The 26520-nt window shown below is 40.2% G+C and overlaps 1 protein-coding gene across 1 annotated transcript in view; it reads right to left on the reverse strand.

Moving 5' to 3' along the window:
- The window catches only part of LOC130165210 (metalloreductase STEAP3-like), a 134591-nt gene extending 108429 nt beyond the window's left edge, over positions 1-26162 (reverse strand). The window contains exons 1-2 of the mRNA XM_056370257.1: positions 26057-26162; positions 463-629 (exon numbers count right to left, since the gene is read on the reverse strand). The gene's annotated coding sequence lies outside the window, so the exon portion shown is untranslated. The remainder of the gene's footprint in view (positions 1-462; positions 630-26056) is intronic.
- Between the last annotated feature and the right edge of the window lie 358 nt (positions 26163-26520).

Here is a 26520-nt window from a genome sequence, read left to right on the forward strand (position 1 = left end):
GTATCTCGTCTGGAAAGAGATGTGGTCCTCAACACCGTATTAAGACGCACATAAAGGATAAACGCAGGAAAAACACCCGGCCAGCTTCAGTCAAGGCTCATATGAGGAATCTTACTATCTTACTATCTACTTTATGGTAGAAAAAGTCACTAAATGTTCTGTTAACTGTTATAAAAATATGTTATTGTTCAATCAACTTACAACCTACATTAACACTATTATCTGCGAATGTTACAGCTGCTTTAATTATTTCACGAGAGATTTCTGTATATTTATAATTTTTTCTCTGTGCTTTTTGCTCGTTTTGAGTGGGTGGGACTAAGTTACGTCACATAATTCTGTGAACCAATCAGAAACTAGTATTGAATTTATAATCTATTAGAGAAACAGCAGAGAAACTCGTATTTCAGGGGATTTACGGTCGAAGAAGTGAAAGTTAATTCTTCGTCTAACTCCACTTACTTGCTTCTTCTGGAGCTTTCATCTGCACCTCGTGTTCTTCCTCGGCGGACGGAGTTTGCTCGGTTGTCATGGAGACGGCTCAGTTTTTTCGCCGCGCGGCCTTGGCGTGGAGCCTCAGTCACGTAACAACAGGTGGTCGTAGAGATGATCAGATGAAGTTGAAAGCTCTGGGGGGAAAAAAAATAGTAAGTAGACCATGAACAAAGAGCCATTCTTATATGTAGAAGGATAAATATCAAGGTGAACTCTGCATCTTTACGTTTCTGTTAAACAGAAGTTGTGTTTGTCGTCTTTACTCCTGTAACAACTACATGCTGCTTGAAAAGTTTTTCATCAACTGGCTTAAAACTACCTTCATATTTAACTCACAGCATTTGTTTTTCACATTCATAATGCCACAGGGAAGAACATATGAAGCGTATTTATCCCTTGTAATAAACTAAAAAAAAGCACAAAAAGTAGTTTGTGGGGAAATTAACTAAAGAGATTAAAATCAATAGAAGAAACATCACTTCACAGTTGCTTTGATTAATGGTCTCTCCAGCAATGATAAATTAAAGTTGAAAACTTTCCGTACACATTATTAACCCCCCATTTTCTAACTCATTTAAAAAGCTGCAGGCTTATTTCCCATTATGTTGATAATATGGGTATGGTTTGCCAAAACTCTTTGTGCTAATTGTGTGTTGGTTCAAAAAGCCATTTTCTGTTAGAGTGCACAAATCCATTACGGCCTCCTCCTTAGCCCGGATAATGGGGATTGAATTAATGTGGGGGCTAAAACATGTGGCCCGGGACTCCTAAAGATATGATTGATCATCTTATTGCTGGGTATTCAACCAGTTTGGTTGTGTTAATCGATACAATTACCTCCTCCGGATTAAACAGCGGTCTGTTAACGAACCCAGACCTAACGAAAAATAGATGTGATAATGGCTTCAAATACTTCATTCAAACCACTAGATACTTTAACTTCTAGTTAAATGCTCTCAAAACAGCCACATCACTTCCACAGTAAGACACATTCAGCGCTGCCAGATGTCTTTGTTCTTTTTCTCTTTTTTTTTTCAGCAGACCTTCAGTGAAGGATTCACATCAGCAAGCGAGTAATGATAAATTCTGGTGTCAACAAGTGACAAATCCAGTGTTTCTCTCACATGCATTTTTCTGCAGCGGCCTGCCGCCACTGCTATGTCGTGAAGCTGCAATTAGGGCTTTTAATTTGAAGCAATGGATGAAGTGGAGACATGTGGGGAACACCCAGCCGAGGCGAGAGAAGAGAGGAAGAACAGAACGAGAGAAAGAGACCAGATGTTTATCACCTGTTGTTATTCACTCCAACTGCCGGTGTATTACATGTGCGCAACACCCAGGTAAAAAACAACACCTGTATGTCAGACTGGCCAATCGGACGTAGAGGGACAGATCCCGGACGATCTCAACATGATGAATCTACTCATAAAGTCAGTCTTTACGTTCTTCTGAACATTCAACAGCAGTGTGAGAGAGAGGATGAACAGGTCACGACCGAACTCAAAGTGATTCATGTGTCATATTTCGCAGTGTGTTGTTGCTGGGTTGTCATGGAGATGGTGGAGGCTGAGCGTTTGTGTTGTAATACTACAACAGGTGGATGTGATATTATTTTTTTCCCTAAACGCGTGCATTTACCATCCTAATACAAAATGTAACTTCACGCAGCAATTTCAAGAGGAAACCGAGCGAAATGCATGAAGCTCATTACAGTGCAGTCGACTGAGCAGCTCTGATCATAACTGAGGAGTTTATTGTGAAGATATGGCCCACTTCCTGTTTGTGTGTCCTCTTGTAACTCAGTCATCAGCAAAAAATGATCTGAAATAAACAACGGAAGGAATAAAGAGAATAAGAACGGGAAAAACAAATCACACTGAACGAATCAGAATGACTCACTGTGTGTGAATTTAAAACACAATCACAAAACCCCAGCTGAACTTACAAAGTGTTTGAGGAATGGAGTTAGTGAAATGTGGAAGAACGTGCACCGACAGCAGGGCAGGTCATAGCAGGAGGAGGTGAGAGGTGTCAGCTAATCTGCTGCAGGATGATATAGATAAACAGTGATGCCTCCCAGAGGGCGGATGTTGTACCCAGATGGACACGGAGCAGTTGGTGGCAGCAGGAGAAGAGACAGAGGAAGAGAGGGAACGCTGCAAGAAATATCAATCTATCTTATTTTTAATGGAATATTTCAGGTTGACAACATGGTGTCATGTTTTTTTATTTCTAACTAATACTCCTCAAAGTTAAGACTCAATTCCTCTGTTATTTGCTTATTTGATCTGAGGTTTTTCTGTGGCTTTACTGAAGTAAATATACACGTTGGAAGTTTGTTTTCCATCTGCTTGATCCAGGAAGTCTGAAAGCACCATTTACTCTTGAAGAGCAGCACCTTTCTCCTCTGGAATATTTTCCTCCAAAAAAGCTGCTGGCGCACGACGCGGAGGAGACACTTTTTGCAGCGAGCAGCCATGCAGGTTAAGAGGGGAAAGAGAGCACAGCGGGAGAGCAGAGAGATCAGATCGCCTGTCCTGCACTCCTCGGATGTGTCATCTCACACTAATAACCCTCATCTGATCTGAATCTCTTTCCCGTTTTGTCCTCTTCTCTCCCTCTCTCCTCATGTCTGCCTCCTCATCCTCACCTCCTTTCATCCCTCTCCCCTTTCCCCTCTTCCATCCCCCCTCTCCTCTTTGGTTGTATCGCTCTCCCTCTCCGTCCCTTCTCCTTCTCATTAGACCTTATCAGAGCTTCCACATTCAGCGCTGCTTTTTTATCTGTCTAATTATGTTGCTACTCACCTATGGAGGGAGTAAGGGAAGCCCTGTGGCATGCTGGGAAGACAATTCTTCTCTGATGCTCTCTTGTGTCCTGCCCACTTGACTTTCTCTGCGCTTCCCATACACACACACACACACACACACACACACACACACACACACACACAGACGTCTATAAAGAAGGGCAGAATTTCCCTACCCTCTTTTCAATTCAGTCACCTTTTCAGCATCACGGGGGCCCTTTGAGCGAGGCCCCCGGCCCCCAGGTCCCCCGAACAGCCAGGCTCAGTGATAAAACTCCCCAGACGCTCCTCCATTATGAGGCAATGATAGGAGGTGCTGCCTGGAGTAATGCACAAAAAAATACACATACTCACCACATGCAGGCACATATGTACACACTCGTAAAAGGGAAATACACAAATGCTGCGAGCACATAAAGGAATCTACACACACTCCTCCCTCTGCTTCCTTATCAAGCTTTTTCAGTCACCACTGCATGAGCTGCATGTGCTCTTCTTAAACATAATCCTGCAACAACCCACCTGTCATCGATACAGTATTTTATTATACCGGCTGCACATCATGTGTCAGAAAATGGGATTGGTAGCCAGTGTGCAACTTATATTTTTCTATATGTTTCTCTTTTTATCTTGTCTTTTGTACCATATGTTGTCTCTTATACAAACAGCACACATCAACAAATCCTATGATATTATGAAAGCAGTCGTTTTCAAATCCATGTTCTAAATAAAATCAGCCAATAAGGGAATGATACATGAAAGCATTACAAAATATAACAGACTGTTTCTGTGCCAGTATCTACCATACAAGTATCAAATGTACCCAGAGCTACTACTGTACTAAGGTGAAGTTTTACTCAACTATTTCCATTTTACGTGCATATCCGGTATATTCACACAGCGCTTCTTTCAGCTGCAGACAGTATTAACCGCAGGTGATGGGTGACTAGGAGCATTAATGCCGATCTACTGATCATGTATTTTGCCGATCAATAGGGGCATCCGTGGTTCTTATCATTAAAAACAGTAAAACTGCAACTAACGATTATTTTCATTACTAAATAATCCTCCGATTGTGATCAATCATTTAATCTGTTGCTCTATAGTATATCAGAAAAATGCCTTTGTGATGTATTCCCTGTTTATTTATTTTTTTGTCTGACCAACAGTCTAAAACCAAAAAATATTCAGATTACTATAATGCAAGACCAGGAAAACTTACTTCAGCAGTTCATAAGATTATCAAAATAGTTGCTGATCAGTTTTCTGTCAATCCTCTAATTGTTCAGCTCTAAAACAGACAGGAAGGCAGAGTGATGATCCTCATTTCGAAAAATAATGACACATCACATTTAGAAAACTGCCTCGGGGGCCTGTTTTATGTTCTACACTATTGGTTTTCAAACTAAGGGCTGCACTGAAAGTGTATTTGAGTCTCAGCTTTAAAATAAAAGCTGTTTCATATACGATCGGGATCCACTGAGCAAAGCCTGCAGGTTTCTGTAGCACTCGTCACAGCAGGACGTTTCACAGACGGGCAGGAGTCAAGCCTGTCAGGGTCAACCTGCAGTAAACACTGCTGACTGCAGCCACAGGGGGGGAATCATCTGGAAGTGTGTGTGTGTGTGGTGTGTGTGTGTGTGTGTGTGTGTGTGTGTGTGGGAGGACCTACAAGGGCGATAACCCCAATACTGGTGGCCCTTCCTTATCTGTTCACTTGATCCCACCCCACACATGCAGATACACTCACACACACACACACACACACACACACACACACCACATCACTGTGCGTACAATATGTGATTTTAATGAACCTAATCTCCAGGATCACCAGGTCTCTGAGCCGGGAAATTAACGAGAGCAGGTTAAACACACACAGTATGATCAGTGAAACCCCTTTCAAATGATGTGTGTGTGTGTGTGTGTGTGTGTGTGTGAGAGTGTGTGTGTGTGTGTGTGTGTGTGTGTGTGTGTGTGTGTATGTGTATAGGGGTGAAATTGGTTTTCCTCAGGATTAAAGGATTAAAAAGGCTGTTAGTTCCTCAAAGTACTCCAAATGCCCCCCTCAATATTCATTACAGCAGATACAAAAGGCAGAGAGGAGCTCATAATGGCCCCAACCTTCTAATCATTTCAAGCAGGGACGCTCCTGATCTCGCACACCACCACACAAACACACACATCCACTCCCTTTTATTATCATTATCCACACTATTAGCGTGAGATAAGAACTGTCTGGAAATCACAACAGGGTGAAATTCATGTAGGAAAGAGATTATTGAGGAAACTGTGGCTGAGAATGTTTTTAATATTTGTGCACATTTCAAATACGTTCGTCACTTGCTACTTTAAGAGTCAGCTCCTGTCTTTTCCAAAGCTCAAAGCTAATGATTCCCTGATGCCAACAGGTCTGCTGTGAGGTCTGCCTGCAATAAATATTGTTGAAGAGGATAATAAATCAATATCTGTGTGCCATCACAGCCAGGAGGCGGCCTAAGTGCCCCCTTCACACACACCCCATGGAAAAACTGTCCTTTCAAAGTCCCTTCAAGCAAAGAGGAGGGGGGATTAATTGAAAGTGATTGAGAGCATTTCTCACCGCGCCCTTTTTCTAACCAGCGGGTAGCCACTTGTTCGCTGACAGCAATAGAGGGATTGGTTTACATTGTCTGCTACTGGCCGACCAGTGTGTGTGTGTGTGTGTGTGTGTGTGTGTGTGTGTGTGTGTGTGCGCACATAAAAGTGTGCAGGCCTAACAAGGCTGAAATTGATGCCGTTTTGGGCAGAGAGTCATTTTTGATGGTTGCTGACATTCAGCTCCTGAAAATATTGCATTGGATGTGGAAAAGGTCAAAGCCAAGGATAAATAAAAGAAAAGAAAAGAAAAGAATCTGGATATTTGCACTGACCCCTCGATTTTGATTTAATTCAATGATAAATGATCAAATTATATCAACACCAACGCTGCAAAGTTTATCCTGGGATCTTAAATTTCTTCTGCATTCAGCAAGCGAGCAACACTGAGGTCTCCTTGAATGTAAAATTGTGTTAAAGTGCACATTATCAGCTAAATCGTAAACACATTTCACAGTTATAAAACTGGACTGAAGATTTATTTTACTTGGCGAATGCAAAATGACTAAAACATGACACATCTGTATTTTTCTAGGTCTACATGTGCAAAGCAGTTGAGCAAGAATAATAAAAACCTGCACCAGTTTAAAAGGGCATCATTATGTATTTTTAAAAAGATCTCGACTTCCACAGCCTCACATATCGTAGCCAGAGATAATCTCTCTTCAGCAAACACAAACAGAGCTCAGATCAGTTAGAAGAGTCTTTTGTTCAGTCTATCCTCCTCATAGATATGATCTATAGATTCACTAAACAGGCAGAATCAGCCAAGCAACCCGGGTAACGACAGTCCAACTGGTTCACATCGCAGTTTACAGGACTGTTGTGACTCAGACAGCCGCTATCATCCAACTTAAAACAACCTTTTTGTTCATGTTGTGTTTACTCAGTTTACACAAAGTTGACATTTTACATATAATACAGCCTGAAGTTACAGCAATGAACCACTGCATACACATCATATTTAGCACAGATGCACATTTTGTATTGATTTTAAAAATTTATTCAAATAAAAATCGCGATTAATCAAAAAATCTTTTTGTTTTTGGTCTGGATTTTTTCCTTTTTTTAAAGTTTTTTGTTTGTATATTATTTGTTTGTTTGTAGCCGTGGCAACAAATAGTATGCCAGTATATTCAACAAATCCCAAATTATAGAACTGTACTATTTTTGGCACTGAAGAATGAATAAAAATGTATTTAAAATAAACAAAAAAAAAAGATAAAATATATTTGTTTCTCCGTTAAAAGCTACAGGATCAATTGTATCGGCGAAATCCACCAAACGCCACAAAGACGGGTGACAAGTTAAAGAAAATCGTGAAAACTGAGTGGAATATCTTTTAGACGGGTTGTGTTCAGACCTCGTTTCTTCCACACTGGTAAGTAAACAGCTGTTAATGCTAACGGTGGCTACGTAGCGATAGCAAAACTTACATATAGCTCCTCTAACCAGGCTGTCACTATGGTGACCACAACAGCGAGGGTGACTAAACTTTAACCGTGGCGTCACAACACAGATTTATTGTCCTGTTTTAGGGTCGTCTGTACCGTTAAGCATCTTTAGCTGTCAAATAACTGTAGTGGATCAAAAAGAACATAATAAATGGAAGTATAAAGTTGTAATAAATGGAAAAATCAAATAAAGCAAAAGTTCAGTACGTGAGTAACATCCTCTCCCAAAAGATCCTAAGAATCACGGCTGTTGTACGAGTCGGCTTCTGCTTTATTTGGTGATAAAGAATAAAGGAAGAGTCATTGCTGGGTAAAAATGTAAAATGACCTACTAACAGGTTATCACTAAACAGTGGCCGCAGTCTTCCACCACTCAATAGTTTTACTGTCCATAGGGAAGAAACCCCCCCACCCCACCCCACCCTAAGTCTTACATTTGTGAAAACACCCCATCAGCTACTGCAGGAGACAGGAAACTATTATGCACATCATTTTTCTTCACTGTTGGCACACTGTAGTAATCACAGGCTCTCTCTCTCTCCCTGCTGAATCACATCTGCCTCCTCCTGTATCTTCTTCCTCCTGAACAACCACTGAGAGAAAAACTCCTGACAAAATAAATGCTGCGACCACAGCTCCTCGGCTCATATTTCTTCACCGAGCTCTTCTTTATTTCCCATCATCATTTCAGGGGGAGACAAATGTTTGTCACATCTATTGTTTGGCTGCACAACAGATGCTTGGGATTTTGGTTATCTTCTTTTTTTTTCTACTGTTGCACTTATTTTACAATATTCTGGATAAAAGTGTCAGCTAAGCGCATAAACTGCATTTGTATATGTCAGCATTTCTGCAAGTCAGGCCCCAAGACCTGTTTCTTACTTTTTTACTTCTAGTTGAGTTTTACTAAACTCATGTTTTACTACCAGAGATTTAATCATCACATATTTTAGCAAAAAGTTGTTGTTTTTTTCTCTCTTATTTGTAGAGTAGTGGGGAGAGCGTTCAAACCATTAGTCGTTTAATCAATTACTTGATTTTTCAAACACAAATACCAAAGCAAGGCCTTCCTGATTTCCTGACTTTTCTTTGCTTTTCAAGATCCGCAAAGTAAATAATTAAAATAATTGTTGCATCTTGGATCAATCATCAAAATCATACAGAGACTAAACTTCTATTTTAACCACTTCCTTTTTTTAAATATGTGTGTTGTGAGAAAAATCCCTGAGGTACTTGTTTTCTTAACAAGAAAAACTTTTTATTAGTTAGAGAAATTGTTAAACTTATTCTTGTCCCATTTAGCTTTTCGCTAACAGTAATGCAGAAGTCCAGCTGGTCCCATTAGTGCTTTAATCACTTGCTGCAGTTGACAGTTAAACTGCATGGAAGACATTATTTCAACTTATTTCAGCCTCCAAAAAAGGCTTGTTTAAGGAATATCAGCATGTGGAGCTAATTTAAAGTTGCAATCCTGAAGTTCATTGATCCTAAATGACTATTTTCCAGTTCTTAACATCTGCAGCTGTGTAGGATGTATCCTAAAAATACAGATAAAGATATATTTGTCCACACGTTGGTGTTTGTCTGTTGTCCGTCTGCATTCTGTTTCCTTCAACAAGTTCCTGCTCCTGTCAGCACTAAGTTTGCCTGAGCTAACAAGCTACACGCTAATAATAGGGGAAGGGGGAGGTTTGATTGTGCAGAGAGGAAGAACTCCTTAACTTAAAACAGATATACAAGGAACATGAGGGCAAAACATTTTATGTGCAAAACAATTACCAATAAATCGGTTTAATATTGAAATAAATAGTTTTTTTGCTGCTGAGGTTCTGTTGATCATCTCACTTCCTCTGCAATCAGGCTGCTGATATTTTAGCGATCACATTCAGTGTCACCAATGTGCCGTCTATCAATTTTCTTTGTTTCTTTCATCTCATTTATCCACATTTCTCACTTTCTCTCGGCCACCGTGTTTATCTCCTCTCTCCTTTATCTTCCCCTCTACCTTTCCCCCCTTCTCGCCTCGGCCAAACTTGGCTTCATTAAAACGCTAATGAGTCCCATTAATGGACCCAGGGATCAATTCTGTTGGCATTCACTTGAGCCTCTGCTAATAAGGTGTGATTAGTGTTAGTTTTATTCACTCCAGCCTCTGTGTATGTGTGTGTGTTTGTGTGTGTCCTGCCATTATTCTGATCTGTATTGATTTTCTGTTTGGCCAGTGGATGCCCAGGTGGACTTTCTCCAACGATCTCTGCCTCAAACCGACTATTTCAGGATCGCAGCAGCTCCAGCAGCGACTATGAAAATAACTGCAATCACATGAAAAAATTTAAATACTTTTGTGAGTTCACCAGTGACCAAAAAAAAAAAAAAAAAAAACACCCTCCTTCATCCCTTTTTTTTTCCAGTGCGCCTCTATGTTTTGCATTATCCCCACCAGTCTGTCTGTGGTTTTGAAGTGTCAGGGAAGCCATAGCAGTCTGGACCTCCAATGCTGAAGCATCCCAGAGGTTATAAGGATGTCGACACAGCAAATCACAGTTTGATGGTATTCCCATATGCTCCCAGCTGACCAGGACGGTCCATTGCAGAGCAGGCTTGACGCTCGGGCCGATGGTGTCTCCTAATAATTCTTTGGATTTTGTTTTACCTCGTTAAAGACGGTCAGACAGTTTGGTTTCGCCGTATTAAACGTTTGTTTTTTTCTATAATAATTGGATGATGCTGGAATGAAGCAAAAACCTGCATAATTGTGAAAAGGAGGAAGTATATTCCTTTTTTTTTTGTCACTCATTTAGATCATGAGACATTTTTGTACATGTCGCCGTTCAATATTTAACTTCAAAATGTCTGACTTAAGGTTTGCACAAGTCACATAACTGTAACATGTTCTTACTTGCCATTTCACTTCTGTAAAATCAGTAGAAGTTGGTTTTAAACATGATTGGATTAAACTGGACTTCATGCACTTTAAAATCTTTTTCAGATTTCACAAAGCAACATGCTGTTAAATTACAGTTTCAATGCAAAAGTTAGTGTAAAAGTAGTTCAAACTTGTTGCCAGTAATTAAGTGTAAATGCACAGAAAAATATTTTACAATATTGTGACCAACGATTTGTCAAATATAAAGTCATAAAGTCAAATAAAGTTAAAAAAAAAAAAGTAGATAACATGAAATCCAGTTTATACATAAAGAGTTATTTCCATGCCTATTTGTATTGGGTTTTATTCTGGTTTATTTAATTATGTATTTAAAAAAATCAGAGTCTGGAGTTTCCTGGCTTTCATCAGAAGTGCCTACTTTCTTTGTTTGATGTTATCTGTGCGTCTCTTACACATGGGCCTCTGAGGATTCCCCTCTGAGGGCTGCCCATGATATTGTTCTCTGCGGTTTGCATCTGCCGGTTTGATAATCCAGTGATTTCGCCGTCAGAGGGGGATTCTGGGAGCGCAAACACGCAACAACACACAAACTCCTGGACTGTGACGGCAGCCATTGTTCCTCGCAAACAATGTCTTCACTTTGATGTCTGTGATGCTTGGCTGGCCGAGGGAAGTTTTTTCAATCTGTGCTCTAGCACCCAATTCCCTTCCTCTGTTTTTTTCCCACCTCTTCCCCACTGAGAAACCAATAAAGTAAAAAAATGTGATAAATGGCGTCTATTCTCCACATGTCCAGTATATTATCTGTAATATTATATTAAATGGATTTGTGGACTTTCTCAAATGGAAAAGGACTAAATATTTTATGAGAAATGTACAACACTGCTCACACACACGCAGCAGCACGTATAAACTCATGGTTAATGTGCAAAATTAAAGCAGGGTGAACAACATTACAGTGCAGAAAGTTGAGGAATTTTAAGTGCCACATTTTAATTGATAAATTATTTATGTTTTAATTAAGGTTACTGATTCATTGGCAGATTTTTCAAGAGTTAAACCGAAACAAAATGAAGAATTAATAAGGTTTTCTGCAGCGACAGAGTGTCAGTTTTTGTTTCACTAAAATGCCATTAACAGCCCCTTCAAAGGGTTAAGCCTGAGAAAAAGGGGGGGTTGTCATTGTCTTGCTGCAGGGGCAACATGCTGGTTTGAGTCTTGATTGACAGGTTCAATCCTCCAATGTACTTTGGCACAAAAGGTGACAAGCAGAGAGGAAACTGGCTTTTGTCCCCGCCTCTGAGCTACTTAACCTGCGCCTGATTTCTTATTTATTAAAACTTAAAACCGTCCACACTGTGACTGACAAAAATATACACACACACACACACACACACACACACACACTGAAATACAAGCTGCAAGATGATTCATTGTGGTTTTACCTTTGTTTGCAAGCGCTCCTCTTTATTTTGAGACTGTTAGATTTGCTTTTATATAGAATATAATTAATCCATAACTTGACATCTGCAGTAATTTTGATGAAGTTTCATAATGTTGCAAACTCTCCTTTACAAGTAGTTTTTTGTTTTTTATCACTTTATATTCATGCTATGAATTTCCCTGAAGTTATTTTAATAATAAATAAAACATAAATAATTTATTTGCTCAAATAAAATTGAAATCCAGTTGTCTTTTTATGTCGTCATGTGTTTCTTTTACAACTTGTCTTAAAGCTTTTTTATGTATGAAAAGCACTTTGCATTACCCTGATTTATTAAAGGTTCTTCCCAAATAAATAGATAAATACACAGATTTTTTTTTTTTTTTTAGATGACTATCAAAAATAAATAAAGAAATCACACATCCATATAAATAAAAATGACAAACTACTACTTGTAGATAAAATGCAGCCAGCCAACCAGAGGTGGAGGCCTGCAGCTCCTCTGTTTGGCCTGTGTTGACTCTGAGCCAGTAGTTTTGTGCCCCCTTCTGGCAGCTCTGGCAAAAGCTGACCAGCTGATACAGTTGTGATGAACAGAAGAAGAGACACAAGCTTGTAACGTCGCGGTAATATCTTCTTTGTTCAAAACTACACACATTAGTCTGACACTACGGATGATGATATGACTGAGATTATATCTTCACTTATCTCTTCAACCAGCTTGAAAACAAAGAGTAGTTTCTCCGGAAAACATATTTAACCTAAAAATATATATTTGGGTGTATGGGGATGAACACGAACACACACACACACACACACACACACACACACACACACACACACACACACACACACACACACACACACACACACACACACACACACACACACACACACAGCATCATCAGAACCAAATCAGCTTTTTCCCCTCTGTCACCTCTGTGTACTCTGACTCTCCAACTACTCCTCCCGTCTCTCTCCCTCCCTCCCTCCCTCCCTCTCTCTCTGTCTCGACTCCATTACTTGTCATATTCCCCATTAATTTACATGACAGATGCTGACTTTGCCTCCCTACCTCTACCTCACCCTCCCATCTCTCTTATATTTCTCCATTTCTCTCCCACTTGTTCTCTTCCTCTAACCTCACCTCTCTGCCTTCCTTTCTCTCCATCTCTACTTTTATCCTTCTGTCGTTTCCTTTACTTGTATTTCCCTCCCTGTCCTGACGCCCACATCTCGACACACTCCCCATTAATTTCCATAAAAGAGATGCTGACTTTGCAGTCATTCAGCGCCGCTGCCGAGGGTGGGGTGAGGCAGTATGGGACGAGTGTGTGAGAGAGAGAGAGAGAGAGAGAGAGAGAGTCCATGGGAATTGTCACTATTAACGTGGATGTTAACTGGTGGCAGAGAGGAGGAGACTCACAGGCCCAACTTTTATTGTGACTGATGGCTTCTTATTAAAGGGAACATGATGGGGAAAAGAAAAACAGAAGGAAAAGAAAGAGGCGAAGAGGTCGGAAAGGAGGAGCAAGGAGGGAGCACGTAAAGGAGACAAAAAGCAGAATAATGAGATGAAGAAATAAAAATACAAAACGGGCTGGGGGGAGAAAAAGATAATGGGCAGGTGGAGAATATTGGAGAGAGAGAACAGAAGAAAAAAGGAGGATGAAAGAAATCAGATTATGAGACAAAAGGTAGAAAAGAGAGAAAATGAGCTGGAAACAGTTCAGAAACAGATGAGTAAAACAGACGAAAAAAACAAAAAAAGAAAGGACAACTGATCAAATCTGAACCTCTACTTTGATCCAAGGATGCTCCAGAAAGAGAGATTTCTGTTTTCATTTGCTGCTGCTTTATCAAATCCATTATCAAACCTACAGTTATGATAATGGACATGTCTGGGAGTGTTTGCCCATCGAACTTCTATATGATTCTTGCCTCTATGTGATGAAATACAGTGATTTTGCAGGTATTTAATCTGCTGGATTAGCCAAAAAAGAGACAGTTCGACTGGTAATTGTATCTACACACAGTCTCTTTAAAGATTTTTCAGATACTAAAAAGGTATAAAACATCACACTTAATTAAAACTATAAAGAACAACCCTAGAAATTACATTTATATACAACAAATTTGAGGAAGCAAATACGTTTTGCAGGTAACACCAAAACAAGCGGATCGCGTTTTCAATTAACGTAACGAGATGTTGTTAAATTACGAAATCACAAATATGTTGATACTGAACGTGTCGGTAAAATATCCACAGACAAACCAGCAACCACCTTAATGAATGTAGAGATTCGTTCTTTTCCTATGAACTTAATGCAGCCAGTAATTACGCCGTCACCACAGCGTAACTGGGAAAACAATTTACTAGAATATGAATGTCATTTCTAGGGGTTGTCAAGAGCTATAATGCAGGACATGCAAATACTGATGTAAGTCAGCGAGATCAGCTGCTGTAGTTTTTATTCATTCATTCAACCTTTATTTAAATTACAAGTGGAACGAGTCAAATAACGACTATGGGGCCAGTTTAATAAGGAAGTGATGTATGAGGGCATGTTGCCATTTAGGGGCTTTATAAATAAATACTAACCAACGTCTCTCACCCAACCTTTTTCCTACAAGATGCAATGATGGACAGAATAACTGTCACCAGTAATGAATCAGGGCGGAGTGAATAACTGAATCCAGGGGGTTTGAGGCAGAGGAGAGGAGGCAGAGGCGTGTCTACAGATGACATCACCAGGACAGACAGGAAGACGGCCTCAATTATCCGCTTCCTGCAGAGTTTCTGTACAATACCGAGCGGTAATATGCAAACCACTGTCCACGACATGCAGCTCTAGAGAAAAGCATCTGAGTTACTGGTCGTAATGGAAACCTGCAGAGTGTTCAGGACCTTAACCTCTGATGCACTTCAATTTATTGTGTCCTTATGCATGTAAAATTCTTAATATAAGCCTGACCAAAACACGCTGCACACCTTCGAGCCTACAGAAGACGAACCATCTATGATTTTAATTGTGAAAAATGCACAAGCCAATTTCCTGACTTCCCTCACTAAATTTCAACCCCCAGCTCTCGCCGGTTCGCCGTGGCTTTTCTCACGGCCGGGCGGCGGCCCAGCAACGGACAGGTCATACTGTTTTTGTTGTCGCCGCATGCGAGCAGGAGGGTAAACAAATCCAGTTTTAATAAGAGCTTGTAGCTCATAATCCTCGCCCGCCAGCAGGTGAGGGCCAACATATGGGGCGAGACCACAACCGAGGGACAGCACGAACACACACACACACACACACACACACACACACACACACACACACACACACACACCACACACACACACACACACACACACACACACACACACACACACACACACACACACACACACACACACACACACACACACACACAGCAGCTGTCACTTGTTTTCCGAGGCAAGATCGATCCAACAAGAACACCGTGGGTCTTTGGGAGCTCGGCCAAGAGGGGGAGGAAGGGAAAGGTGGGAGCGGGAGGAGGATGGGGGAGATATATTAATGCAAATGACAGAAGGTAAAGGAAAGGAAGGAAGGAAGGAAGGATTCAGACTAGGATTTATCTTTTTCTTTCTCATATTAAAGTCCATCTGCAACCATTACATGTCCTAACACAAGCCGATACGTTACACAAAGTACTCCATGGCTATTATAATTGAACATGGAGTGTAGTAATGGCACGATATTTTACTGTGTGGAAGTGCACGGTGCGTTTTAGCTCGACTAATTTACCACTTTGCTGTTTTGTAAACATAATACGTTTGACTAGTGGGACTTGTTCATGGTTACTTTGCCCTTGTGTGTTTTATAGCGATAAAATGCTTTCAGCATGAGGGGGAAAAAAAAAAAAATCAATTTCCCCCCTGACTGGTTTGGTTACACACAGCACAGACACAGACGCAGTCTAGCTCGCTGTTGTCTTGTTTGTAGCTTAACAAACATTCTTCTTTTGTTGTTGTTGTGGCTTATTCCGTACAGTTCGGAGAGGTTTTCATAAATCAAATGGTCGATTCGCAGCTCAGAGGGATTAATGTAATCTTTCAGCACGACTTAAAACATAAAGATCAAACCAAATTTAAAGTTTTTAATGATTTGATGTCACAGAGGGAGCCTTCTATCTATCAGTGTTTGTCCTCTTTTTCACTTAAAAGCAAAATGGCCACAGGAGCCACTCAGTCTGGTTTACATCTCTGCTTTCTCTTTCCTTTTCCTGCTTTCTCTACCGTCTGTCATCACTCTCGCTTTCTCCTCCCCCTTAGTTTCTGTATTTCCCTCTCAACCGTTTCCCATATTCTTTGTTTCTCCCCTGCACTCCTTCTCTGTCTGCCCTCTCATTGTCTGCCTCTCCTCTCTCTCTCTCCCTCTCTCTCTCTCTCTCCCTCTCGTCCTCTCCTCCATCGCAACCCATTTCTGCTTCTTATGAAGTGTGAAAAATGATCGTCTGCAGGATGAAGTGGACAGAATTCGCCGGCGTAATGGCCTGACAAAATGAATCGCGGCCTTCCTCGCCATCCATCACGGCTCCGAGGCGACCGCGGTTAAGATCTGTGAAGGTGCTGGCTTATTGATTACTAGTTGTAACTACAAAGTGTCTGATTCAGTGTTCGTGGCATGGCAGGGAAAAGGGGGAGTTGGGGAAGGTGGTTAGTGGTGGGTGGAAGGGAATGCAGGCAGCTGTAGCGCTCTCAAAAAAAATCCTCTTTTGATAGATTTTAAATGGTGAAATATTGATTTCTGTCCAGTCCAAGGCCTGGCCGAGCAGGCCGCAGCCATTTGTCGGAGGCATAATGCCGGACACCCGGTTGTGCTGGCCACCATCAGTCATTCTGACACCGGGAAAAATGAGAGAGGAAGGAAGAAAGGGAGGAAAAGAGAGAGGCAGGCGAAGAGGAAGAGAAATAAATCAGCGGTTCAACGCTTTACCTCCGTTCAATTCCAGCTGAATCTCCGATACATGAAATGCTACAAGCTCAGGTAACCCACTTATGAATATTCTGCATATTGTTTAAAGCACTCACAATACATTACAATAACATCAACACCCACCAAACTTTCCTCATTATCCTGTATTTGGTGAAAGTGGGTGGGTGGGGGTGGGGGGGGGGGTTATGAGGTGGAGGGTAATGACCTACTAAGAGAGCAGACGATGAAAAGGTGATTACTGCTCTTAATTGCTGCCCACGGAGGCAGCCAGAGAGCAGGCAGGTAGCATTAATCTACATTAAAGAGCGCAGGGAGCTTTTCTGCTGATTCACACTCATTTAATGCAGAGTGCTGTTACACTGATAAGCTGGAATTAATAGCATTTTTTTTTTTTTACGCTGAGCCACAAGAGGGAGGTCTGCAGTTAACTCACTGTGGTCTGAGCCACAGACATGCAAACATGCTGTATGCACAGTATGGGCTACATAGAGAAGTATATACTGGCATTAGGAGAGTGAGAGCAGAGAAGCTGATTGATTATCTGTCCTTGGATTTTTTATTTTTTTGTCCTGATAGATATTCTGTTCAGTCACAAGACACTCGCACTGTACCTGAACATGTCCATTCTGGGTCATGCTAACGACAGCAAAGCAACACGTACAGCACAACCTTCCTAAAGATCCAAATAAAAAATGTATTGGGACCTTCTTATGTTGTTTTCCAGCTTTATACAGCAAAGATCTTTATATCATATCAATCTACTATATAAAAATATTGTTGCGTTTGTAGAAAATCAAAACATGAATGACATGAATGGATATCATATACTATATAAAGGTTAAATTCAGTTTATTCCAATTTAGCAATTAAATCCATCATATTTGTATTACACCTCATTCAGAGTGCAATGCAATGTGTTGGTCCTCAGAAAACTGAAATTGGGTTGAGAGCAGGTGGTGACCGCCACCCTCCATCCTACACATACATACATACACACACACACACACACACACAGACACACGCACACACACATACACATACACATGCAGCACAGAGGAAGCTCAGTCCTGGTGGGAGGTCTGAGGTCTGGCCCTCCACATTCCACAGACAAGTGTCTAGCACCTGCTAGGACTCAGTCAGCCTTTACTGGCCAACAGATTAGGACGGGCGGACACACTCCAAATCCATTTACTTCACAGCCTGTGTATTTGCATGTGAGTGTATCTCAGACAGAACGTAGGCGAGAGAGAATGAGAAAATCCAAAACCAGTTAATCAAGTTCAAAGAAATTTGTGTTAATTTCCATGAAGAATTAATGTAATTTTTTTGTTATTTAAAACAGAAGAAGAGAAAGAACAAACACTGACATTAATAAATCTCAATCTAACACAATAAAACATCTAAAAGAAAAGACTAATGAATCTACTTGTCTGATGGACACGGATACATTCTGTTCTTCTTGGTATAAAAACACCCAGCACTGTAACATCACACACACACACACACACACAGTTATACTGTATGTACATACAAATGCACACACACCTTCAGCAGCCCATGTCTGACAGGTGCACATGTCAGTGGTTAGTTCAACCTGGATCAGAGCATTTGGTCTCACTCTGTAGCAGCCAGGCCCCCAGGGTACGTGTGTGTATGTGTGTGTGTGTGTGTGTGTAAGTGTGTGTGTGTGTGTAAGTGTGTGTGTGTGTAAGTGTGTGTGTGTGCCTATAACCCAAGGGCCCAATGCTCAGTACCCAGACACTACCCATATTGTTTTCTTCAGTGGAGCTAGAAAAAGGGAAGCTGATTTACAGAGCTGTCTGGCACTGGAGCACACGGATGCATGACTGACTCGGCCTAATGGAGTTTTCAGCTTTGGATTTACACTTGTCCCTCTATGAGAGAAGCGGAGCTGCACATAAGCACAATCTGGCTGCTGCACGTCTCTGTGGCAGCACCGTGATCTCGTCCTGCAACTGTTACCAAGCGAAGTTTGCCAACAGATTTGATATCTACAGTCTGGACATTTTTTCTTTTCTTTTCTTTTTTTCTTTTTGTGCTCTTGCCATTGCATTTTAATTTAATAAATTACCTGTTCCCTTCATCTACTGATTTTACTGAACAAAAAAGAAAATGTAACCATGTCAATCCACTTACTGTACATAACTCACAATTTACGTACGTGTAATGATGGTTAAAGCATCTCTATAGTTTCAGTCAAAGGTATTACACCACTTATTGACTGCATTTAACATTATTTAATCCCTTAAAATAAATTAAATGTGCATGTTAACTTGAATATTAGCTTTCACTGGGAATATCTAAACAAAAGAAGCATGTGTCTGCATATTACAAGTACTTATAATGAACAAGTTACTATGAGCAAAAACAGTCACAGTTTCCATCCTGACAAAAAAGAAAGAAATAAGGTCACAGGCTGTAAATTGTTCAAAAAGTTGTCAAAAAGAAGAAGAGCGTCCAACTTGTCTCTCCTCCAACATGGCAGCATGTCCCAGGCAACCACTGCCCGGTTCTGAATTATTCATATATCCATCATGACACTGTGAGCCACTGAGAGCTGGAGCTGATAATGCTGGGAATCCAACGTTAACGTGTTAACTGGACCTAAATCGGTTTTGTCTGTGTCGGATTGCTGGACTGCGATCAGGGCAGGACTGCGTAACTGCGTGCAGCTGCCCCCAAAACACTGGCTTCAACAAATTACCCATTTCACAGCTCACAAAGCATTTAGCCTCCAAACTATGCAAACAAATCCATTCCTGTATCTTTGGAAGGACAACCTCTCACACGTGAACGTAATATTTCTATCAGTCATCTCGACGCCCTGGACGCAGTTCTGTGCCCAGATTCTGGTCTTTCTCTGATTGTTGACTTTTAATTAATATGTCATTTTGTTTGTCATGTATCAGATGTCCAGTTATTGTCTAAAATGATTTCTTATTGAATCAAATAATTCCCACGGACCTTTTGCCCCAAGAACTAATGAGCTCCTTTTATTTGTAATTCAGACTTCCGTAAGAAGGCAGGAAATGTAATAATTAACCTGTAACATTAAAACACAACTAACTCTTACTGTCTGCTTGTCACTCAGGTGATGCAGCGGAGGCACCGTGACGAACACAACCCTCAGACCGGATTCAATATTAGGGTTAATATTAAAATATTCCTAAGTGGAAAGGTTAAAGTCCAAGTAGTTACAGAGCACTGGTGGTAAAAAATGAAGCTGCAGGGTTTTAGCAGTTTTGTTGAGTCTATAGTCAACAGATCTACACATCTAACTAACCTGACTGTAGTGACTCGAGCCCGTGCTTCTGTCTGTATCGGCGTCGATTCAAACATCACATTCTCACACACAGTAATTTACAAAGACCACAACACACCGACGACGCTGTTTTCATGTACAAAAATTAGAAAATGTGCTGAAGGACCTTTTCGTAAAGCGAGATTTGGCGGATGCGTCAGCCGATGAGAAAGCCAAACTCTGTCTGAGGGTCATTTAGAAACAGTGGTTGGGTTTCAGTTCTTTAAAAGAAAACAAATCTAAGGATCTGCTTGTTCATACTTTGCGTTGAGGTTTTTAAAAAAAAAAAAAAAAGAAAAATAGCTTGAGTCGACTTCCTGTGGGTTTTTATTTTGGGCCAAAAAGGCCAAAAAAATAAAAGTGAGACAGTACCATGTGTTTGCTGCATTAGCTAGTTTAGTGTCTGTCTCCTTTCCAATGGCGATTCAAACATCACATTCTCTCACACACAGTAAACTACAAAGAACAAACACAATGACTCTTGTTTTGTGTCTTGGTTTGTGTAAAAAAAAAAAAAAAAAAAAAAAAGGAAGTTCCTGAGGCTCATGATTTGGTCAAAAAGGCACAAAAATGAACAAAAGGAAGAATCATTGACCGGTGAGCTGTACAGCACGTCACAGAACCTTTGACAGCTCCTGTGCAGCTACGGGAAAAAATGCTGCCTGGTGAGTGAGTAGACTCAAGGACCAGCCCTCGACTGTGTGAGAGCAAACCATGAGCGCATCCAGACTTCCTTTATTATTTCCTCATTTCGCCTGTCAGGGGATGTTGAAGCATGTACGCCAAAAAACGCTGGGTGGAATGGCTCCCATAGTAAAAGCTTTGGTCCGACATCAACTGTTGGCAGTGGCTAATGAATGCTATATAAACTGGAAAACTGATTTCCTTAATCCACTTACATTTCTTTAGATTCTATGGTGCGGTAAGCCTATTAAGGCCACAGAGCTGTGGCGAATCGTGCATCAAGTGTTGAAAAGCAACAGCGGTGGGAGACTGAGAAGGAAGGAACAACTGTGCCACGATTGTCTTCTGAAAGCAACGTCCTGAAGAATACACAATGTAATGTACGATCAATTCATGCTTAATGTGAGCCACTGAGAGAAAGAAAAACTTGAGATTGAAAGCAAACCACAGATTTCTTCATTGCCTATGTCCATAGCGCTAAGCTTGGATTTGTCTCAGGGGTTCTTTCTACAACATTTATCGAGGAAAAATAGACCACGGGAGACAGACAGAGACAGAGAGGGATCAAGGTCTCTCCCTATAATTACAAAGATAGAATGGTTGCACACCCTCCCCAGAGGAGCCTCTGAGGCATCACTCCCCGTCCCTTCATATTGTATAAAGACTGTTCTATCGGCCCAGGAACGGCATCATTGCTTGTAAATTAATTTGGGGTTCCTGTCAGTCGGGGCCCTCTCCTCTCTTATCTGGCAGTGTAATATGGGAAGCTGAGAGGCTGGGGAGATACTGCTGAGAGCGCTGGAGGAGAGGAGGTGAGGGAGGAGGGGCTGGGGAGAGGGCGGTGGGGGGGTGGGGGGGGGGGTGGAAGTGAGTATTAAAGAGAAGAGAGATAAATAGGAGGAAAGAGAGAGGCAGGGACAAAACAAGAGAGGCGAGGGAGAGAAGCGAATGAGTCCCTGCTGGATGTCAGGAGAGGATTCGAGGAAGGCCCTGACTCAGTGATAAGTGAATATGGTCTGGCATCCTATTTACCCCTCCACCTCTCCTCATCCGTCTAACACACACACACACACACACACACACACACACACACACACACACACACACACACACACACACACACACACACACACACACACACACACACACACACAGAAGCTATTTGTCATCCACACTGGACTCTACACCGAGAGGCCTTCACCTATCGGCACTATTTGTCCCCGTGTCACAGGCGGCGGATAAATCTTCTCCCAAGGATCCTTGCTTAAATCCGCCCTCCATTACCAAAGGTCCAGCCCTCTCATGATCACATGTGCTCAACACTTATGCACATATACACCTCTGACCCCTTCAGTTGTTTCTAATTAACCCCTCACCCACTGTATGTAGCCTCAATTCCCTAATGGCAATAAATAGGCCTGACTACAATCCCATTAGCGGCTGGAGTCATGATGGTGAATTAGGAGAGACACTGACTAAACGCTGGGATGGAGTTCATTCACATACAATAAGAGGACCGTTACTTGGAGTGACACTGTGTATGTTTATTTTCTGAGAGGGTTTATTCGAAGAAATTGTACTTTTTTATCATGCATTTATTTAAAATATCTATTATGATCAATGTGTATTATAACCACTGTGATTTAAGGATCACTTTCTCTTGTTATATGCTCCCTTTAAATTAAATTAATTCAAAGTTAATTATGTTTATGTGTCTGTGTTGATAGCTCGGTGCTCGTAATAACTTATTTATGTTGGGCTGAAATCATTTGTGGCTGCAGAACAAAGATGAGGTAAAATTAAAAGACAGCTCCAAATTAATAGAGATGTGCTACATCCAAGAGGCTTTTATTTTGCTAAGTTTAAACCGACAGTGCTGCTTTTATGCTGAAGTCAATGGGGACTGCTGTGCATGAGACACACCTTATTTGTAACAGTACTTATTGCTTTCTAATGTTGACAAAAGATCAGATATTAAGCGGAGACATGGATGTTTTTTTGGTGACCAGTGGTGGAAAGTAACTGAGTACATTTACTCAAGTACTGTACAGTTTTGTGGTACTTGTATTTCTGTTTTATGCTTCATTATAGTTCTACTTCACTACATTCGAGAGGCAAATATTGTACTTTTTATTTAACTATATTTATTTCACAGCTGCAGTTACTTTACAGAAGTAAACTTTAACAGTTTATAAAATAGATAGAATAAAATACCCAACATTAAATAAAGTTCCACTTTGACACTTAGAAATAACAATAACAAAATAACAATAACAATATTCCAATATACTGCTGATACTTTTGTGCTTTTAATATGAGTAAAATTTTGACACAGACTTTTTACTTGTAATGAAGTATTTTTTTTACACAGTGGTATTGTTCTTTTACTTCAGCAAATGATCTCAATACTTCCTCCAACACTGCCAATTACAAGGGAGAAGATTTAAACCAACAACAACAACAAATATAAAGAAACCAGTCTGTGGATCAATAAGATCCTTTATGGCTAACACAAGTTACAAAAAACAGATAGTTCTCCACCATAATTGTAGGATGCTAATGTTTTACTATTAACTGTATTGTTTGGACAGTGTGCATGACAATACTTTCATTATTGTGAGGGTAAAAGCCTTTGTTCCAACCAGGAAATTATGAGTAATTACATTCACGTTTGTGTATGTAAACAATTATTTTTTTCCCCTTGTTGCATTTCCACATTAAACAAAGAATATCTTCTTTTTCATGTGGAGAAGCAAGGCTGCCACAGCAAGAAAAGAATCCTGTTATTTCAAGCATGTGCACAAGACAACAATGAGCAAAACAAGCCTGGAATATGTGTATACCTCATATTCAGATATTTGGCAGACCTCCAAGATGGCAAAAACAACAGAGGCTATTTAAGCAAATGAACAATAAGACATGCATCATCCATTGTTGTCCGTTCTCTAAGGTTGGAACTGAATCCAAAAGAAAAACTGGCTCATATCCAGATGCTAGGAATGTAGAGGTAGACAAGACCGCTGTAACGCTCCTGATGGATAAATCCTATCCAATTCATCTCTGATAAATACTGTATTTTTATGCATACTTTAAAGTTAAGCCGACTGTAAGTTTCTAGGAACAGGGGAGCAAGCACCCCAAATACCATGATATTGTCAATTCACAGCGAGTGCCACAGAAAATACAAAAAAATACAAATCTGTTTTAACAAGCTGAGTATGTGTCATGTTGGAAATAGATGGACTTGTCCTTTCCTTTAAAAAGAAAAATCTAACTGGTTCTTGAAGCCATTGTAAAACCTGTTACTAATTATACAAATATAAAATTAAACTAATTTACATGAGACAATTACACAAAAGATTTTTTTTTTTTTTAAATGTTAGTTCCTCTTTTTGCATTTGCAGCTACAACAGGATGCACAGTAGAGATGCAGGCCTCTTGAATTATTGGATTTCTGGGTATCTACTGCCACCTAGTGGCTCTCAGGAAACACAGACTGAAGGCAGACACACATGCACAATAACATCTACAATGTAGAAGTCTGCAAATGTTAATACATTTGTAAATTATTTGTTTTTGTCTGTATTATTTTAAAAAGTGTCAATCTATATTCTGCATCACCACATAAGATTTAAGATTTAAAGACATTTTCAATTTGAGTTAACAATAAAATATAATAAAGTTAAAACTAGTAAACATTAATGAAAAAGTAAGGAAGCAACTAACAATTACTTTTATTAGCTATTGTTCTATCCCTTATTTTTTTATTAATTGTTTAGTCTATAAAACATCCAAATAGTTTCCCAGAACTCCATTTGACATCTTCAGATGTCTTGTAAACCAATTTCTTTCAGTTAACAAACATATAAAAACAACAAAAAGCTACAAATCCTCACAATGGAGAAACTGGAACCAGAGAATGGTTCATATACTTGATTAGAAATAGATGTAAACAATTAATCCATGAAAGTTGTTGCAGATGGATTTTCTATCAATCGCTCAATCAACTTGTTTAAGTTCTACTAAAACACTGTGACCACCTGGTAAAATGCAAGATCAGATATGTGTAAGGGGCCTGATTCCTCCCATGCATGACACCCTCTAGTAGGTTAGAAATCAAAAATTGATAATCGAAGATGACAAGGAGATAGGAGATCAGACTCCTGGATGCAAATTCGGAGCAAAATCCATTTCTATGCAAAATTATGACGAATCCCAGCGGATGCATGTAAAGATGTTGTATGTTTATATTTGTCCAAGAGTGTATGTGCACATTTGTGCGTACACACGTTTCCACTATTCACTAATGCAAGACACAAATTAATATTCCTGCGTGTAACAGAGAATAAATCACTTGTACATAATTAGCAGGGGCAAGGTTATAACTGACACCAAATTTCATCTTAATTACAGGAGGGAAATCCATTCCATTAGTTTTATGGTGTTTGCATGAACTCATCTCTTCCAACTTAATTACACCTGTCACTGTTCTAGTGAAATTCACAACAACTGGACGAGCACTTCATTTATTCTTATGGGAACTTCAAAATTTAACAACTATCATGCACTGGTTTGCACAAAATTTATGTAGTGTTAAGCAGACAGTTCATATGTTGGATAGACTGCAGTGGCAGATCTGGCTTAAGAGCCAGACTGGGGCCAGCTGTTCTTTCAGAGGCGCCACTTAAATTATCTCTGAAACTCAGCGCTCATTTCAGCAGAGGAGAGGTTCAAAAGCCAAGTCAGATGAGTCATTCAAATAAATAAATTATAAAAGTAGGACAATGTCCCATTTTACCAAGAATATTTAAAAATCAAGGTTCATAGGATCATATATACATGACTTTTCAGCATGCAAAAAATGTACAGTACTATAAAGCTTATACAGTATCAGTGCTAACCATTCACAAGTAAGTGCATTCAATCAAAAAGGTATGCATGTATAAAATACATGACTTACATAGTCCTTATTAGTTAGATGTTTGGTACTGTGTGTAAAAGATAGCAAACAAGGCCTTTCAGTTACTTATTAAGGCCAATGACCCAATGAGTACAATACAACATAAACAAAACCAAACCACCACTAGCATTTTACTAACCTTCTGCATCTGCCCAATCACATACCATGCAGTCAACAGTTAACTGAACAACTAATAAATAAAAAAAACAACTAAAACTAAAACTTCTGCAGGCCTTGTTGTGTCTCTGTAGACAGCAACAACAACACAGCAGCTTCAGCACAGTACACAGCCTTCATCAACAACAGCCATGGAGAGACAATTAGCCATCCGGAAAAGGAACAAGCTAGCAATAAATAAATAAAAACATCCAGGGAGTGTTATTAGACTCACGTTTTTGAAGTTGAAGGCCATCCTTCTTTGTTTCATGTAGATGAAGTTTCCACATCATGTCGTTAATGTCCCACTACAGTTGTTGGTTGACAGAAGTCTTTATTGCTCCTCTCCATCTTTGCTAGCTTCCAGACGACGTTAGCCGATATCACTGGCAACAGTCAAAAACAAGCTAACTCTTAACCACTTGTTTAATTTAAATATTTTTGATAATATTTCTGTTATGAAAAGTTCAGAGTGTGAGCAAGTATGAGTTACTTCACTTCAGGGTTTGTTTTTCTTCTCCAACGCTGTGTTCTTCCATAGATTCGCAGTAGCGGAACCAAAAAAAAGGGCGGGACGCTGGCGACATCTTGTTTGACACTTTTAACCGACAACCAGGAGGGGCGCTGTTTAATTAATTAACGGAAATGACACAAGAGGGGAAAACAAAATAAAACAATATTAATATCCTTTTATTAAGA

Source organism: Seriola aureovittata, chromosome 24 (genome assembly GCF_021018895.1).
Source record: "Seriola aureovittata isolate HTS-2021-v1 ecotype China chromosome 24, ASM2101889v1, whole genome shotgun sequence".
NCBI lineage: Eukaryota > Metazoa > Chordata > Actinopteri > Carangiformes > Carangidae > Seriola > Seriola aureovittata.